Raw genomic sequence first — 13,149 nt, 5'->3', positions numbered from 1 at the left:
TTTTTAAAGTTGATTATTCCTCTGTGTGTGTGTGTGTGTGTGTGTGTGTGTGTGTGTGTGTGTGTGTGTGTGTGTAAACATCACAGTTTCTTTATTCAGGGACACCTAGGTTGATTCCACCTCTTGGCTATTGTGAATAATGCCGCAGTGAACATGGGGGTACAGATAACTCTTTAACAAACTGATTTCATTTCCTTTAGATAGATACCTTGTAGTGGGATTCCTGGATCAAATGGTAATTCTGTTTTTCATTTTTTGAGAAACTTCCATAGTGTTTCCCACAACAAGTTATAAAGGATCCCTATTCTCCGCATCCTCATCAACACTTCTTACCTTTTGACATTTTGGTAATGGCCATTATAACCAGAGTAAGGTTATATCTCATTGTGGTTATGATTTGCATTTTCCTGATGATTACTGATATTGAGCACCTTTTCAGATACCACTTGGCTATTTATATATATTCTTTGGAGGGATGTTTATTCAAGTCTTTTGCCCATTATTAAATTGTCCTATTTGCTTGCATGCTATTGAGTTGTGTGAATTTTCAATATTGACTTTTTATCATATACATGGTTTGTGACAATTTTCTTCCATTCTATGGAAGAAATCTTGCCTTTTCATTTTGTTGACTGTTTCCTTTGCTGTGCATATATTTTTAGTTTGATGTAGTTTACATTCTTACACTGAAAATCTTTAATCCATTTTGAGTTAATTTTTGTGTGTCCTGTAAAGTAAGGATCCAGTTTGTTTCTTTCTTTTTTTCTTTTGCATTTGGATATCCAGTGTTCCCAGCACCAGCTGGAGAAAGACTATCCTTTCTCCATTGTGTCTTCTTAGTGCCTTTGTTAAGGATTAATTAAATGTGTGGGTTCACTTCTGGTGTTTCTATTCTGTTCCAATGGTTTATGTGGCTGTTTTTATACCCAGTATCATACTGTTTTTATTACTCTTGCTTTGTAATATAATTTGAAATCAGGAAATGTGATGTTTCCAGATTTGCTCTTCTTATTCAGAGTTGATATTTGTGGCCTCTTTGGAATTTTGGTGGGGATTGCATTGAATCTGCAGATTGCTTTAATATTATGGGCATTTTTATAATCTTGATTATTCTGATCCATGAACACAGGATGTACTTCCATTATTTGTGTCTTCTTCTATTCCTTTCACTAATGTTTTACAGGTTTTAGTGTACGGATCTTTCACTTCCTTGGTTTAATTTGTATTTTACTCTTTTTGTTGCTATTATAAATTGCATAGTTTTTAAAAATTTCTTTTCCAGATAGTTTGTTTTTAGTGAATAGAAACACAACTGATTTTTTGTATGTTGCTTTTGCATCCTGCAACTTTACTGAATTTATTTATTAGTTCTAACAGTTTTATGATGGTCTTTAGGGTTTTCTACACTTAAGATTATATCATCTGCAAAAAAAAAAAGTAAAAGAAAGAAAATTTAAATTCTTACTTTCCTATTTGGATCCCTTTTATTTCTTTATCTTGTCAGTTTCCTCTGGCGGAGACTTCCACTACTTTGTTGAATGGAAGTGGTAAGAGTGGGCATCCTTGTCTTGTTCCTGATCTTGGAGGAAAATATTTTTATGGCAGCAGCGGTGGCATTGGTGTCGATGAGTGGTCCCTGTGGAATGGCCATGGAGCTGGAGTCTTGAGAGCAGGCATGTGTGGGGGGACCACAGCTCCAAACTTTGGGGTGGCAGTGGCACTAGCATCTGGGGTGCAGGAGCCCTCACTGCCACATTGGCAATGGTATGTAAGGTGTGGGTACTCTTACAGTGGCTGTGGAGTTGGGCTCTGGAGTGCAGGCATGAGCAGGGCTACTGCTGTTCCAGGGACATGCCTTTTGGAATGGTGGCTCCAGTGTCTGTGGTGCAGTTGTTCACAGAGCTGCCATGGGGCCAGGGGCTCCAGGGACTGGGGCGTGCTTGCTGTGGCATTGTCTTTGACGTCTGAGGCACAGGAGTTCATGGTGCAGTGGTGGAGGTGGGGTCTGGAGCATGGTGTGCACAGAGCAGCCACAGCTCTGCGGTCTGGGATGGGTAGAGACTTGGAGGGGTGGGTGGCAGTGCTGGTCCCCGGTGGCACAACAGTGTCTGATTTCTGTGGGAAAGTGAAGAGCAGCATCTCCCTCTCTGAGGAGTTCATGGCAGTGATGACTGTTGGTTACATCAGTGGTGGAAGCTTCAGCTGTCCTCTGCAAAGCAGGCCACTGGGGGCTGTGAAGAACCCACTGCATGACTGAATGATGGCCCTTCCCAATTTCTTTGTTCCTAGCCATGTCGATGTGCCACAGTTAGGCTGTCTCTCCACTCTCCAGTGATCCTTCAGTGGGGGTCTTTCTCCATTCATTGTTCCATTGTGTTGCTGGGCACATTCTAAATTGGATCCTTGAGTGCTCTGAAGGCTTTTATCATTGGTGGATAGCTGCTTAATTGTTGCCTTTTGTGAGGGGATGAAGGCTGGTATCTCCTACTATGTCACCTTGCTGATATCACCCGCCTAAGATGGTTAAGTTTATGGTATGTGAATTTCATCTCAATTTAACAAAGCAATTAAAGAATGTAAAAAGTCAGGTGTGGCAGTTCCAGGGAGGCTGAGGCGTGAGGATCCCAGCTACCAGGGCGGCTGCTGTGGGAGAATCACCTGAGGCCAGGAGTTGGAGACCAGCCTGAGCAACACAGCAAGACCCATCTCTAAAAAAATTTATTTATTTTTTCATTTACCAGTACCACTTGCCAATTCTTTTTAGTTTTTTTTTTTTTTAATTTCTAAAAGGGATAGAAATAATCCAGTGAAACAGATCACGTATAGAGAAAAACACAGTAAATACATAATGTCATATACATGCTAAAGATAACACTTGAAAATATTACAGATTTGAAGCCAAATATACCAGTCACATCAATGAGTATAAATAGAGCTGATTCATCTATTAAAAGAAAGTTTTCAAAAGTGCCTCACAAACCCAATTCTATGATGCATACAAGAGACATACCTATAACAAAGTTATTTAGAAAGGTTAAAAGTAAAGGTCTAGGCAAAGGTAACCCAGACAAATATAAACATTAAGGAAAAAATGTTATTATTCCTATAGAAAACAGTAGCATTCAGGGGAAAACTATTAAACAATGAAAAATGGTAAAGTTCAAAGTTCAGAATGAAGATTTAATAGTTATCATTATCTATACACCAGTAAAATAGCAATCACCTTCATGAAGCAGAAACTATACTAATAATTGAGAGAAGCACACAAATAATAGGAGATTTGAATGTGCAACTCTCAGTCCAAGGCAGAACAAGCTAATGGAAAATACTTAAATATTTACAGACCTAAAAACCAAAACAAGCCTGCAATCACTAAGGTAGAATCTACAGATATATGTAAAACTTTAAACCTTAATATTATAGAACATACCTTCTCTTCAGGAGCACACAGAACACTCATGATTATCCATACCATGTTATAAAGGGACATCAATAATCTATGAAATAGATATAATATAAACAACCTTCTCTGATCACAATACATTCCAGTAAGACATTAATACTATGGAGGAGGAAAAGATAATTTTCTCTCTACCTTTAGTAGTTCTTAGTTGTAATGGGTCCATATAACAAAAAAGACATGAAGAGGAGAAGAACACATTAATTAGCATGTATACTTCATGTAAACACGGGAATATGAAAGGAAAATACATCTTGGGACCCCCAAATCACTAAGCCAAAGGGAAAAGTCAAGTTTGGAATTGTATCAGGCAAACCTGCCTCCCATTTTATTGGTAAATACGATAGCGACAAAGATAAGCTACATACCTCCCTCACAATTTGCCCACAAAGTAATTCCCCTAAACAGTTCTTTTGAATTGCATTTTGGCAATGTAAATCGATAGCTTATTTTCACAGGTGCAGGACAAAGGACAGAACTCAAAATCATCCCTCTGCTCACCTAAGACAAATGCATATCTGATTGCTTCCTCTACCCTATTGTTCATGGAAAAATGTAGATTCACTGAGGCAGTGTAAGGCATAACTGACTATCCTTCTACACTCCTCTCACATGTAAACTGTTTATTCAGAGAAAGGTTGATCAAAGACTCAAAAGAATGCAACTGTTTGTCTCTTATCTACCTATGACCGGAAGCCCCTGCTTCGAGTTGTCTTGCCTTTTGGGACCAAGTCAATGTACATCTTACACATATTGATTGATGTCTCATATCTCTCTAAAATGTATAAACCCAAGCTCTGCTCTGACCTTGAACATATGTCATCAGGACCTCTTGAGGCTGTGTCATGGGTGCATCCTTAATCTTGGCAAAATAAACTTTCTAAATTGATTAAGACCTGTCTCAGATACTTTTTGGGTTCACCGGAGATACCCAGAGAAATGAGTAAATCTCAAAGTGGTGGCTGTGTGTCTTAGTCTGTTCTCATGTTGCTAATAAAGACATACCTTAAACTGGGTAATTTCTAAAGCAAAGAGGTTTAATTGACTCACAGTTCCACATGTCTGGGGAGGCCTCAGGGAACTTACAACCATGGCTGAAGGGGAAGCAAACACATCCTTCTTCACATGGCGGCAGGAAAGAGAAGTGCTGGGCAAAGGGGGAAGCTTCTTATAAAATGATCAGATCTCGTGAGAACTCACTCACTATCACGAGAACAGCACGAGGAGAAACTTCTCCTATGATTCGATTACCTCCCACCAGGTCCCTCCCATGACATGTGGGGATTATGGGATTACAATTCAAGATGAGATTTGAATGGGGACACAAAGCCAAGTCATGTCACTGTGAATTCAGGTTTTACTATCTTAGTCCATTGAGCAAAAAAAAGAATGGAGTGGGAAAGGCCATTGTGGATAAGTGCCCAGGACAAGCTTGGCAAATGAGGGTAAGGTATGTTATGCAGATCAAATCAATGCTTTCTCCATTGAGAAGACTCTCTCGTGATTCTCCTCTTCCTGGTACAGAGGGAGACACTCTCACAAATGAAGGTTTCCTTTATACGTGTAAATTTCCTCTACAAAAGGGTAACTTACAGCCTGTTTTTGGAGCTTTTCCTCTGTCTGCAGTTTCTCAAAATAATCAGCTCAAAATAATCATCATGCTAAAGAGGCTTATTTTGGGGTGGCATATTCTGGTCTCCTAGAGTCATATTTTGGGGTGGTATATTCTGGTCTCCCACAGTAACAAACATTTAACAAGGCCCTTCAAGTTAGAAATGAAAAATATCTCTAATAAACAAGCTTGCATTAGAGCAGAAATGGAAACCTTAACTGCGATTTTTTTTCCAATTAAAAGAATGAAAACATGATATAACCACTACATTTCACAATTAAAATGCAGTTGACTCACCTATTAAAAGAAATAAATTTTTAGAGAAAAAGTCAATAATATTTATTACTAAATTATATAATAAAATATTTAAATACTTAATACATTATATAATAACCAATATATATTATAAAATACTTAATAAATAATATTAAATGCCTGAGAATAAAAGTAAAGGAATTAAACTTCCAATTCAAAAAGCAAGAAAAAGAAAATCCTATATAAAGAAAGCATTAAAAAAAATACAGGTTAAAACAGAAATTAACATGAAAAGCTTTACCAAAATGCAACTCCTTTCAGAAAAGCAGAGAAATATACAAACCAGAGTCTAACTTAACTAGGGAAAAACTGAAAAATCCACAAATACTCAAAATAAGAAATGTCATGGGGAAACTAGTGTAGGGGCAGAAAGGTGTGATACCTTTCCTCGCCCATTGTAAAGGTCATGGCCAACATTCCTATAACAAAAGACAGGTTAAAGAAAAAAAGCATAACAAATGTATGTAATTAAAATTTTAGGTGATGCAGGATACTTCAGAAACAAAGACCCAAAACTCAGAGAAAGCTGTCTATTTTTATACTTTGGTTCAATGGAAGCTAGCAGTGTGATTGGACAAAACGGGTATTATCTAAGAATAGTACAGTGATGGGAAAAACGCAGCAAGCCCTGTTGGGATTCTTCTTTGACTCTCTGGGTAGTATTTCTTCCTCCTGCATGTAGGGCAGGACCCCTTCTGGAATGAGGGTCTTAGGATCTGCTGTCAGATAAAGTAGGTCAGAGAATTGCTTTATGGAAAGGTGGGGGAAGGGTAGAGAAATATTTCTAGGATTTTTTGGCTTGCTTTGGGCAAGAGGGATTCTGGTTTTCATGACCCAACTTGGGGAAGAAGAATTCTGATTTCTATGGCTCAGTTTAGGGGAAAATGAGGGGAGAGAGCCAGGAGGGAAGGAGTTCAGAGAGACCTTGGTTCTGAGGCTGCTTCTAAGAGCCATACTTTGGCGTATCACTTTCTGAGCCCCAATACTTGTCCTTGAAACACAGGGTATTGAACAAAAACCATGAGAGCTTACTATGCACAACTTTATATAAAATAAAATTTAAAACGTAGATGGAGTATATAATTTCTTAGAAAAATACAATTAATCAAAATTGACCCTAGTAGACATTGACACACCATATTGGACCAATTTCCATAAAGGAAGAGGATGTTACTAAATATCAACTCTGTAAAGAACTACTGTACCCAGATAGTTCAAAGGGAGAGCTTTTCAAAGTCTAGATAATTCTAAATTTCTGAAATACAGACTAGGAACTTCCAAGTTCTTATTATGATGCAAGAATAATGCTAATGAATAAATACAAATAAAGAATCAAACCAATTTTACTCATGAATATTGACACAAAATTCAAAAAAATTAACAAAGAGCATCTAACAGCACATTTTAAAATAACGAATAATGACCAATTGGATCATTTTGTCTACGTGTTAAACAAAATTATGGGAAGCCAGTGTTTGGCACTGAGCTCTTGCTCTAGGTCCCAACAAACCAAACCAAAATGGAGTCACTCATAATAGGTGCCACAGAATCAAACTGAAACTTGAAGGAATCAGGTAGATCCACAAACAGAGCTGTTTTTCCTGAAAATAGGAGATTCACAGCAACCAATCAGAGAGGGCCCAGTCAACCTCAGACAGGAAGTTTCTTTTGCTTTAACGCTTACATGAAAAGTAACCTGAAGTAACCTGTTGGTAACCAATCCACTTTTTTCTGTTTCCTTGTTCTCACCTTCCAAAAACCAACTGTTCTGTCATGCCCAGTTGGGCACTCATTCTATAGGAAGAAATGCTGCCTGATTCTAAAATGGCAAACGAAAGCCAATTAGATTTTTAAACTACATTTGTTGTAATTATGTCTTTTGACATAGGCTTGACCTAGAAATATAAAATGGTTAAAAATTAGAAAATTTGCCCATTTAAAGCACCATGTCAGTAAAGCTAGGGGGGGAAATCACATAATTATCTCCACTGGTATATAAAAATGTTTAACAAAATGTAATACCCCTTGCTGATATAAACACTTTTTTTTTGTTTTTTGAAACAGAGTCTTGCTCTATCGCCCAGGCTGGAGTGCAGTGGCATGATCTCGGCTCACTGCAAGCTCCGCCTCCCGGGTTCACACCATTCTCCTCCCTCAGCCTCCCGAGTAGCTAGGACTACAGGCGCCCGCCGCCATGCCCGGCTAATTTTTTCGTTATTTTTAGTACAGATGGGGTTTCACCATGTTAACCAGGATGGTCTCGATCTCCTGACCTCGTGATCTGCCCGCCTCGGCCTCCCAAAGTGCTGGGATTACAGGTGTGAGCCACTGTGCCTGGCCGATATAAACACTTAATAGGAGTTGCAGAAATTAAATTTAACTGACTTGAATTTTAATTGTCACGTGTGGTTAGTGGCTACCATACAAGACAATGATTTTCTAGAGGGTCAAGATAATAACAAAAATAGAGAATATAAATGATAAATAATAATGTTTACCTCTACGTGCAAGCTAAGAGTTAGCAAAGTAGCCTTCTCCAAAATTCTGCTGAGTTAAATTATAAAATCAGCACATAGTGCATGAGCCCAGGTATGGCGCTAAAGGCAAAGTTCTTTCTGGGCCAGAAGCAGGAGAAAACCAGCTGACAATGACCATTAATGGAATGAATGATGTTAGTAGGATAATATGAGTTACTACTGTTTATCATTATTATAGCAAGGACTTGCTAAGGGCCACGTGCTGGGCTGTTTTGTATGCACTGCCTTATTTAAGCCTCATAACAACCCTAAGAGCTAGGTGTTCTCGTTTTTAAATGTGAAAACAGGTACAGATTAGATAACTTGCCCAAGATCACTTAGTCCCTAAGTGGCAGAATGGGGAGTTATAGGCAGCTTCTCTGGACTCCCAAAATCCCTCTTCTAATTCTAATTTGACTTCCACTGTGTATCTGCCTAAAGGAGAAAATGTTTGGTATCACAATACCTGTGGTCCGGGCCATGTGATGGTTTTACATCCATTACTGGCACGTAGCTTTACACTTCAATCGCTTCTGAGTTTGCTCAGCATGAAGCAGCTTCTTTAGGGGCGGAAATGGGGTGATCTGCAATTCTGGTTTCTATGGCGCAGTTTGGAGGAGAGTCAGGGTGAGAAACAGCAGGGCAGGAGGTAAGAGAGACTTGGGTTGAGGCCGCTTCTGAGGCCTGCCAATCTCCCTTAGTTCAAAGTACTCAGCCTGTCAAAGTGCCATATTTTAGGGTATCATTTTCTGAGCCCCAACACCTCTGTAAATCTGAATAACCAAAGATATTGCCAGTATCCCCTTTCTGGCTGAGAAAGGGAGAATTCATGAGGAGATGCTACCCTAGGAGGCCCCCTGGGTAGAGCTGCCAGATAAAATATAGGATGCTCAGTTACATTTCAATTCCAGATCAACAATGAGTACTTTTTTTTTTTTTTTTCATAACGATGTTCCAGACATTGCATGGGGCATACTTCTGCTAAAAAAGTATTCTCTTTATCTGAAATTTAAGTGTGACTGGCCATGCTGTATTTGATCACAGCTGTATTCCCAGGAGACTACCAGGTAAGCGTTCCCTGGTTATACTCTTCCAGACCATGAGTGCCTCTTGCAAATTGTAGCGGTGTGGCCAGAATTCTGTAAAGGGTGTGCTTAGCAGAGAATTAACTCTAAATACCCAGGGAAGGTTGCCTAGAAAGGAGGAATAAGTTGTCCTTAAAGCATGAGTGGGAACATGCATTACATTCCATTTCAGGAGGGCCAGGCCAGGCCAGGTGCCTCAAGGTGGGTCCGTGGGGATAAGCTGGGAGGGAGGCCTACTTCTAGAAGGGAAGAATGGGCCAGGGCTGAGTCTCCTTCACTCCTACATACAGGGAAGCCCTCTGGCCATCTAAGTAGCACTCTCCAGTTAACATTTCATTCCACAGTGGGGATATCCTGGTCTCCCTTCTTCACAAGGACAGTTAAGAGATCCAAGAGACAATGGGCAGCATCGCACCAAAAACAAAAATGGCAGAAAACTCCCTGTTGCCCTTTGTGAGCATGAAGGGCTTCCGTAGCCATGGAAGTTACTCTCAACAGTGTGTCTCAAACTTTATGGGCATCAGCATTACCAGGAAGGCTTGATCAAGCAGAGATGGCTGGGCCCCATCCCCAGAGTCTGTGGTTCAGTAGGTTGGGATAAGGTAGAGAAGTGCATTTCTTTGTTCTTATTTTTTAAAACTTTTAGGTTCAGGGGTACATGTGCAGGTTTGTTGCACAGGTGAACTCGTGTCACAGGGATTTGCTGTACAGATTATTTCATCACCCAGGTACTAGGCCTAGTACCCAATAGTTATTTTTTCGGATCCTCTCCCTCCTCCCACCCTCCACCCTCAGTAGGCCCCAGTGTCTGTTGTTCCCTTCTTTGTGTCTGTGTGTTCTCATCATCTAGCTCCCACTTATAGGTGAGAACATGCCGTATTTCGTTTTCTATTCCTGTGTTAGTTTGCTAAGGATAATGGCCTCCAGCTCCACCCAGGTTCCTGCAAAGGACATGATCTCATTCTTTTCTATGGCTGCAAAGTATTTCTAACCAGTTCTCAGGAGACGCTGCTACTGTTCCTTCAGGGAGCACACCTTGGGAATGCTTTAAAGTGGGGCTTCTCACACTTGGATGTGCATACACATCACCTGGAGAGCAAGTTAAAATGCTCATCTATCTGACTGCCTAGGTGTGGGAACGGTGGAAGATTCTTCTTTTCCCACATGCTCCCAGAGATTCAGCAGGCGCAGTGAGCTGCCAAGCTCTAGGGAAGTGGTTTTCAATCCTGGCTCCATGTTAGAATGACCTGGGGATCTTTTTAACGTTTCCAGAGAAGCCAGATGTGGAGGCTCACACATCATCCCAGCGCTTCGGGAGCTGAAGGTGGAAGGATCGCTCGAGGACAGGCGTTCAAGACCAGCCTGGGCAACCTAGTGAGATGTCATCTCTAAAGAAAAATTTAAAAATTATCTGGGTGTGGTGGTGTGCATCTGTAGTCCCAGCTACTTGGGAGGCTGAGTTGGGAGGATTTCTTGAGCCCAGGAGTTCAAGGCTGTGCGCGCTATGATCTGTGATGTCACCATTGCACCCCAGTCTGGGTGACAGAGCTCACCCCAGCCACAGTTCAGACCAATTTAATCAGAATGTCTTGAGTGGGACACAAGCATTTGGATTTTTAAGTCCATGGGATTCCAATGCAGAGTGAAAGGGGCTATTTTATTGCCAGTTCTTCCTGGATGACACCCATACATCCTATCCCCGTGAGTGGAATCATTGGTTTTCCAATCTGAAGCTGCCAAAGTTGGTGGGTCAGAGCTCTGATTTCTATAGTTCAAAATAGAAGCTGTTGAGGTGTGTTCAAATACTGCAGAACATCTGAAGAGGGGGAGCCTGATACAGGCTTTTCCTCTCTGTAAAATGGGGTAAGTAATAGAGCTGCATCAGACTTACGCAAAGAGATTATGCCAAAAATTCATGCTAAGTGTTCAGCACAGTGCCAAGCGCAGAAAATATGTGTAATAATGTTGTCTATCATCATCATAATCCAACTACTTACCCAAAGCCTCACTCAGTTCTCAGTATTTCCGCCCGAGGATGCCCAAGCACACTTGAACTGCTCCGCTGGCTGACAACTTGTCACAGACAGCCTGGAATACTGGAAATGTTCCTTTCAGTTGAGCTGCCATCTTATTTTTTGTAAGTTCTAATAACTAATCTAGTTAAACCCTTTAGATTGCTATAGGACAGTTCTCATTTCCCTCCCACATAAGACTCATTTTGACATTGAAGACCAGTCTTCCCTGGTTCTGCAGAGGTTAACCATTTCCAGGTCATACATTTTCCATATTCCTCCTAATCACTCCCATTTTGGGGGAGCCCTGGCTGCTGCTTTTGCACATGCTCTGTTTTGTGTACGTGCCAAGTCTCACGCAATTTACTCAGGGTTAGTCTTGGTGTCAAGGGCACTGCGACTCACTTTCCTTGTTTTAGAAGTCATAAATACATCAGTGTAAACTGAGACGGCACCAATGTTTTTGGCGGCTGCGTCATCTGTTGACTTTCATCGAGCTTGCTGTGGATTTTAATTGGAGGCTTTCTTTCCCACCTGCTTGCTATTCTGTGTGACACAATGTCCTATCCTGACCTTGTATAATTGTTTTTTTGGAACTGAAGTGTAAGACATTACACCCTCCTGCATTCTGCATTAATTTGCCCCATTTCTCTGCCTGATGAGATTTTTTTTTCGAATCCTGATTCTGTCATTTAGCGTAATCATTTTCTCCCAGCTTTATGACATACCCATTTTTCATCAACTTGCCTTCTGTAGCTTCCATCAAGTTATTAATTAAAACGTTGAATGGATGGGGCCAAAAGGCAAGCTTTGCAGCAGGACAATAGAAATGCTTTTCCAAGTTGATACATATCCTTTAATTAGTTTCGTTCAAGTGGTTTCACACCCACCAACTCTACTAATGTCCAGATAATATTTCTGCATTTTGCCCAGACATATTTCATTAAAGACTTTGCCAAATCGCTTGTCATGGCCCAGATGTTTTGTCTCATACATTTTTCTAATCTACAGGTTAGTCTTATGCAACAGGGAATAGATGGAGTCTGAAATGGTTTCTTTTTGGGAACCCACACTGGCTTCCAATGATTGCTGCTGCCCTTCCAATTTACTCTAAAAATATGCCCAGAATTAATATCAGACTCACTAATCTACAGCATACTGAACTCACACTCTTCCCCACTAATATTAGAAAGATGTGTGCCTGTCTGCAGTATTTCCTGTTGCTTATAATTTATCAATAAAAATTGACAGTGATTGAGCAGTCTTATTGATGAATCTCAGTTCTGTGGAATAGAATTGAACTAGAGATGAGACATTTAGAGTTGTTTGTTGTATCCTTATACTATTTATTCCTTATTCAATTTAATTTGCTCTAGGTTTTAATTTCCTCCTATGAGTTACTAAATATCTCTATAGTCCCACTGGTGCTAATGTTACTAACTGTGCAACACAGAGAATACAAGATACAAACCCCCCACCTCCAGAGGACAGGCAGCTGACAAGGAGGGATTCATATTTGAGTTTGTGATCCGAGAGACTGAAATAGACACTCTTTTATCAACTGAGATGAACCCTGAGGTTAAGGGAACAAAAGTTATCCGCGGGGCCAGGCGCGGTGGCTCAAGCCTGTAATCCCAGCACTTTAGGCGACCGAGACGGGCGGATCACGAGGTCAGCAGATCGAGACCATCCTGGCGAACACGGTGAAACCCCGTCTCTACTAAAAAATACAAAAAACTAGCCGGGCGAGGTGGCGGGCGCCTGTAGTCCCAGCTACTCGGGAGGCTGAGGCAGGAGAATGGCGTGAACCCGGGAGGCGGAGCTTGCAGTGAGCTGAGATCCGGCCACTGCACTCCAGTCCGGGCGACAGAGCGAGACTCCGTCTCAAAAAAAAAAAAAAAAAAATGTTATCCGTGGTGGAGGCTTCAAGCTTGACTAGCACGGCCCTAAATTCCTATGGCTACAAGAAAAACCACATTCTTGATAAACTCCCTAACGGTAAGAGCTACAGTCAAATTGACCCTTCGTAACTCGGAATTATTATTATTATTATTATTTTTTGAGACGGAGTCTTGCTCTGTCCCCCGGGCTGGAGTGCAGTGGCCGGATCTCAGCTCACTGCAAGCTCCGCCTCCCGGGTTTACGCCAT

The sequence above is a fragment of the Colobus angolensis genome, unplaced genomic scaffold, assembly GCF_000951035.1.
Source record: "Colobus angolensis palliatus isolate OR3802 unplaced genomic scaffold, Cang.pa_1.0 Scaffold14, whole genome shotgun sequence".
Classification (NCBI taxonomy): domain Eukaryota; kingdom Metazoa; phylum Chordata; class Mammalia; order Primates; family Cercopithecidae; genus Colobus; species Colobus angolensis.
The sequence above is the reverse complement of the archived record's forward strand: the minus strand, read 5'-3'. Positions refer to the sequence as shown.